Source organism: Strix uralensis, chromosome 5, assembly GCF_047716275.1.
Source record: "Strix uralensis isolate ZFMK-TIS-50842 chromosome 5, bStrUra1, whole genome shotgun sequence".
Lineage (NCBI taxonomy): Eukaryota > Metazoa > Chordata > Aves > Strigiformes > Strigidae > Strix > Strix uralensis.
The window spans coordinates 88,273,780-88,279,779 of NC_133976.1; the positions used below are offsets into that span (position 1 = coordinate 88,273,780).

General features: G+C 45.7%; 1 protein-coding gene across 3 annotated transcripts in view; it reads right to left on the bottom strand.

The window, feature by feature from the left end:
* Nucleotides 1–4,342, bottom strand: part of ARHGAP8 (Rho GTPase activating protein 8) — an 82,325-nt gene extending 77,983 nt beyond the window's left edge. For 2 of the 3 annotated variants that reach the window (XM_074872139.1, XM_074872137.1), the window contains exon 1: nt 4,209–4,342. The gene's annotated coding sequence lies outside the window, so the exon portion shown is untranslated. Of the gene's footprint in view, nt 1–2,467; nt 2,679–4,208 lie in introns of those variants that run through there. The other variant, XM_074872138.1, reaches the window with a different exon arrangement.
* Between the last annotated feature and the right edge of the window lie 1,658 nt (nt 4,343–6,000).

Genomic DNA, 6,000 nt, shown 5'->3' on the forward strand with positions numbered 1-6,000 from the left:
TACCTAGGAGTTTGTGGAGACAACGTGTAAGGAATATGAAGAGAGCAGTTCCCTCAGGGGAGCTGATCCTAGCTTGCTCCCCTTGACTGACAGATCTGCCATGCTTGCTGAATGGTGAAAACAGAAACATAATCCCTATTTCTGGAATAGTTTAAAAGCATGCAAAAATAGCTTAAAGGAATACCTATATATCTTTGGTTTTCCCCAAAACGAGAGAGAGAGAGAGATGCTTTGCTCTTCAAAGAACTAAGAATATGGAGAGTAGCCTGACATAAAGAATTGGCTTGAGAACAAAAGAAAATTGAGTAGAGCCACCAGTCTACAGAAAACCCCAAATAACTGCTGGAATCCATGCTGAGTGCCTGGCACTGGACACATAGTCCTTGATTCTCAGACACACCTGCGGCCCCAGGTATAGTAAATGGCAGGGCTCACCAGATTCAAAATTCCTTACAAATGCATGGCTTGACCCATTGCATCGCATATTTGCATGATTAGAGGAATATTTCTTACATGTTCATCAGCTCATGCTACTTATTCCCTGTCTGCAGTCGCTGTCTGCATATGCTGTGAAAATTATTGTCATCATAGATCAAAGATTATGCCTCCAAAAGACAAGAGTGAGCAGGAGGGGGAGAAAAACTCTCAAAGAATATGGATTGCATCAATATCATATAAAGTGAATTCAGTAATAATGAAAGATTCGGTAAGTATGACCAAAGTAAGACATCCAATAGAAGCAGAGAATAAATCATTTCTTCTTTATTTTTTCTTCCCTCAAATGTTCTCTTGGCTCTAACACCAGATATTGTAAGTCAATGATTATATTTAGTTCTCTTTAAAAAATGCCTTATATTTTATAACAAAAGAGCTTATTTTAGTTAGGGTCAGGGAAAATTTGATGGTTCAACTAAAGCACTCTTTAGTATACTGGTAATACTAACTGCCAGTCTCTCATTTGATGCAAAGAAAGCTTTTTTGGTAACTGTCTCCTTGAAAAGGCACCAGGTTGTCAATTTTTAAGATGCCAGGCTTGAACAGTGTATACATACAACAGAATTTGCGCCTTATTATAGTAATATCCAGCAGTGTTGCTAAAATAAAGGTCTTTTGGCAATACTTTTACAATTACTCTGCACTTTCATTCCTTTTCAGTCTTAGATACTGCTGACTCAAACTCTCCCTTCATCAGTACTTTCACCCACATATTCTAAAGAGGTTTTTTGGGAAAAAATATCAGTTAAAACCAGCATGATTTTATATTTTCCAAATTTTTTTCCTCTGTATTTATTTTATTTTGCTGTTAAAATTTTGATAGTGTCCACATAGGCTGGTCTTTATGACAAATTATGTGCTTTTTCTTTTTTATATATATAACATAAATCCTAACCACACCTCTTCATTCCTGGACATGAAGTAGCTGCTTCTTTTCTGCAGTTGTGGATGTGGTGAGCAGCAAGAGCTACTCGAAGTAATGTTGGGGAGTCATCCCCAGGTGGCCCCGGCTGCTCGACCCATTCCTGAGCCGCAGCCTGCCTGGATTCCCTCATCTCCACCTCTCAGAGCTGCATCCTACATCCCTAGCCACAGCAAGATCTCAGACTGTGCTTTATATAGTCTGCAGGGTGACAATCCTTACCCTAGAGTTACAATGTTCTGTTAAGTCTCATTTAAAAAAAAAAAAAAAAATCAATTTTAAATAAAATGGGAGTTATAGTTTCAATAACACAATGCCTATTAAACAATAACTGTTCTGTTGTGTCTGAATTTCAAAATTAAACCAATCCAGTCAGCACAGCATAAACACAACTATACTATGCACAAGCCCTTTACACCAAGGACTGTTTTGACTCTGAACAAGTTGTCTGAAAAAAAACCTGTTGAATTTAAAACTGATAAAAACCCATACCTACATAGGCATGTAGAATCCTCACTCAGTTCAGTCACACGATGAGTTCATGACTCTATTCATAAAGAAAAGCTTAAGAGTTCATAGGGGAGTACAAAAAAATACTGTTTACACATTTCCCCAGTGGTACTATTAGTAAACATTTATTCAACCCAGAACTTTAAAAATACAGTTTACATCTCCCCATGTTTATTTACTTTTTGAATTCCTGCTCTAACAATGAAGAAAACCACACTGGGAACTCAGTTTCGTTTCACTTATTAAAGTAAGTTCCACCTAGCATTACGGCGTATTTTTGTCTGAAGACACTGGAATGGGGGACATCGTGCAAAAGCAGCTTTAAAAAATAATTCTTTGGTTACAGAAAGACCACTGCCTGACTTAGATCTCTTCAGAGACCTCTCAGCAAACTGCTTGATTTGAGGCTATTTTAGGCAGCATACCAAAGGCCTGTAACACGTCAGCGGCAAAAATCACACTTAGATGTCAAAATGCTTCCCAAAAGGAGAGCTCACTCCACGTTGGAAGAGGTTTTGGTGTCAGAAACAAGGGTCCTACCTTCAACGGCCCCGACTAGTGCTCCATGACGAGCTTTACTCCTGCATCCAGCCACCTAGGTTGGACTTGCCGAAGTAAAAGACCAAAGGAAAAGAAGTTGAGTGATCATTCAGCTCAGAGACTGAGTAACAGGTCACAGCTCATCTGTGTTTTAAAAAAAAAAAAAAAAAAAAAGCCAAAACCCCAGCAAGGTCATCAAGACAGCATCAAGGACAGGAAACTCCTGGCTGTGCGCTGTGACGCTGGTGGGAAGGGAAAAGGCATCTAAGCGGGAAGGGATTTCAGGGGAGCTGCTTAACCTGCTGTGCAAGTGTGGGAAGAGAGGCTTGGCCTCTTTTGTCTGCCCTGAAAGGTTTCAGCCTTTGGTGGACTCCTACCAGGGTGCGTTTGGAAGGGGGCTGGATGGGAGGAATTGCAAGAATGCTTAATGGCAGCAAACAAGAGGAACCGGTTCCAGTCCCGACTCCCAGCCTACCACTGGCCCCCCAGGAGTTCATCGGCCTTAACTAAAAACCTTGTGCCACCTTCTGCCTGGAAAACTCACTACAAAAATAACGAGGTTATCATCGCTCAGACATCTGGGAAGGTGGGAATGAAAGTTTCACACACAACATGAATTCAGCCCCTCGTGCACGTGCACACTGACACAGATGTTAACCTTGCACCAAAAATGTGATGCTACACACGTAGGAAGAGTGCTGAAAAACAAACAAATATATATAAATATATAGGAAGCGTGCTGAAAACTGAACATATATATATAAATATATAGGAAGAGTGCTGAAAAGTGAACAAATACATATAAATATGTATTATAATGGAGGTGACGAGGAATTAATTTTCAAAAGACTGGTAACAGAGAGGACAAAAGAAAACCCTAAAAGCACAACATATCAATAGATAGCTAGAGATGTTTTTTAAGTGATATTTTACAGCTTATATTTACAGTGTTGAATGTCCATCACACGTTTACTGTAATCTCTACCCCCTTTCTGTGTTTCTCGTGGGGTTTTGTATTGACGCGAGCTCCAATTCTGCAATAGGACTCACAGAAACTTTTCGTCCTGTGAAGTTCTCTCATGGAGTCAGAGCACAAATTCACCTACCTACCACCAAACGCAGAAAACTGTTTCCTATGTTCTTAACACACGGAATTGTACTCAGTTGAGCCCTATCCTTGCACAAAGGGCCACAAGACTCAGTTCTCAGACTGAGGTGTAAGCACCGGTGTAAAATAACAGCCTCATACCTGTGACCGCATAAACCCGTCTCTAGTTATGACATTTGAATCGTATTATTGTGGTAAACAGTAAAAATTAAAGCTCCCGGCAGAAAGGCCACACCGACAGCCAGCCTTGCTGGGGTGAGCTGGGCACAGGACGGAGCAAAATGGGGCGGGGGGGGGGGGGTATTCCCAGTGCACCCAGTTGGTCGCTTCACCGTCAGAGCGTTTTTCACCCGAAGGCAGCACCCCAGGCTGTCAGGACGCGAAGCACAGACATGCACCTGTACAGCTCCACACACACACGGGGAAGAGCCCCCGGGGGTCCCGCCTGGGCCCCGCCAGCAGCTCCCGGCCTGGGCCGCTCCCGGCGGCGAGTCTCCCCCCAGCCCGGGAACCGCCGCTGCTTCCACCTCCCCTCAGCCGCCCCGCGGAGAAGGAGCCGGGGCGCAGCGGGCCCCCGGGGACGGACAAACCGGGGCCCCCGCGCCCTCGCCGGGCCGGGCCGGCCTCACGTACCTGGCAGCGGGCGGGGGAGACTCGCAGGAACCACCCAGGTGCTTCTCCCGGCCGACACGACGCGGGCGGGCAGCGGCAGCACCGCCCCGGGGCCAAGGCACCTGCGGCTGGGCGGGGGGGCCGGGACAGCGCGGGCGGCTCCGGGCCCTGACTAGGCCGCGGGGCGGGGCGGGGCGCTGGGGGCTCGGGCCGCCCCACCGCCCTCCGCTCAGCCAGGTGCGGGGCGGCGGCTGTGCGGGTAAATGCCGGTGCTGTCCGAGCCGCAGCACAGCCTCGGCCTTTCGGTTTCGTTTCCCGCGGCAGGAGGAGGAGGAGGAGGAGGAGGAGGAAGCCGGCCGTGGGGCGGCGGTGCCCCGGGCCATGGACCCCCGCGGGCCCGCTGGCTGGGCCGAAGTGGGGAAACCAGATGCAAAAGCAAGATGTGGGAATTCATCTCTTTTTACCGCCTCTTTATTGTTTAGGGGGAAAATTATCCAATTCTTGAGCATCACCGGGGAGCGATGACCAGCCTGACAAAGAGCTCCAGGGGGGACCCGCTCTTTGTAATTCCTTCGAGGGATGTAGAGGAGTCAGGTGTGGCCCTTCGCTGTGAGTGTCATTTTCCAGCCACTGTGACCAACATTTACCCTTTTCAGGTAGCTTTTTTACAAGTATGTGACACCAGCAGCTCCTCGAGGTCTACCCAAGTGTCCCCATGCAGTTAGGAGAGGTCCAAAGTACCATCAGCATCCTGGCAAAAGACTCCAGCTTGATCTTTTGTTCCACGGTTTCACTGAGATCATGCCATTTTCTTTATATTCCCTCAAACCCACGCTGGGAAATTGTCACTGCCAGTAGAAGGGCAGGAAGTAAGCTGGGATAAATCAGTGCAAGTAAAAAAAAGAAAGGGGGGCGGGGGGGCAAAACTTAATTAGAGCCACAAGGATGCCACCTCACCGAGTTACAGATTGCTGGATGCTTCCACTGCTCCGGGAAAATCCCATCAGATTTGCCTTCCCCAGCTTCTGCTGGTGACTACTGTCAGAAATGGGGGTTACAGGAGGTGGGGACTGACCCGGTACCACTGCCCTTACAGCCCTCGTGCTGCCTTTTCCAGACAGAAATCGGCTTGCTGTGGACTCGCTCCTGCTTCCGAGTGATTCGTTCATGCTGTATCTTTATTTTCTGTCCATCTGGAGAAGCCTCCTCCTCACCCCACTTTACTACAATTAATAGGAATTTCTGCTAAGTGCACAACTTTGTATTCCCACTATTAAATTGCATGTCGTTTCTCTTTCTCCTGTCCACAGACTCATCCAATTCTTTCCACAGGGTATTCCAATCCTTTTCTGTTGTAACAGCAGGTCTTGAGTTTATGTCATCAGCAAATTTCATTAGCACACTCATGATTTTTCTGCCAAGGTCACTAATAAAATTTTAACTAAGATTAGTTCTGAGATCAGTCCCTACGGAACTGCATTAGTAACCTCCTTCCATCTAGTTTCCCTTTCAGCGCACACTATTGTCCTTACTTTTCATTTCTTACATTCATCCTCATCTCTCCATCTTAATTAATATTTTCTCGCATGGCATCCTCTCAAATGTTTTATTGAAGTCCAGACAGATTTGATCTACCGTATTTTCATTGTTTGAGAAAATGATTTATCAGACAAAGATACTGGCTTAGTCTGGTGTGTTCTATCTTTGGTGAAGTCCTGCTGCATTTTAACTAGTTTTTCATATACCTCCACATCTTTAATTAGTTTTTCCTTCAGCGTTTTTTCTAAAGCTTTGTGTACTAATGAGGTCAGAT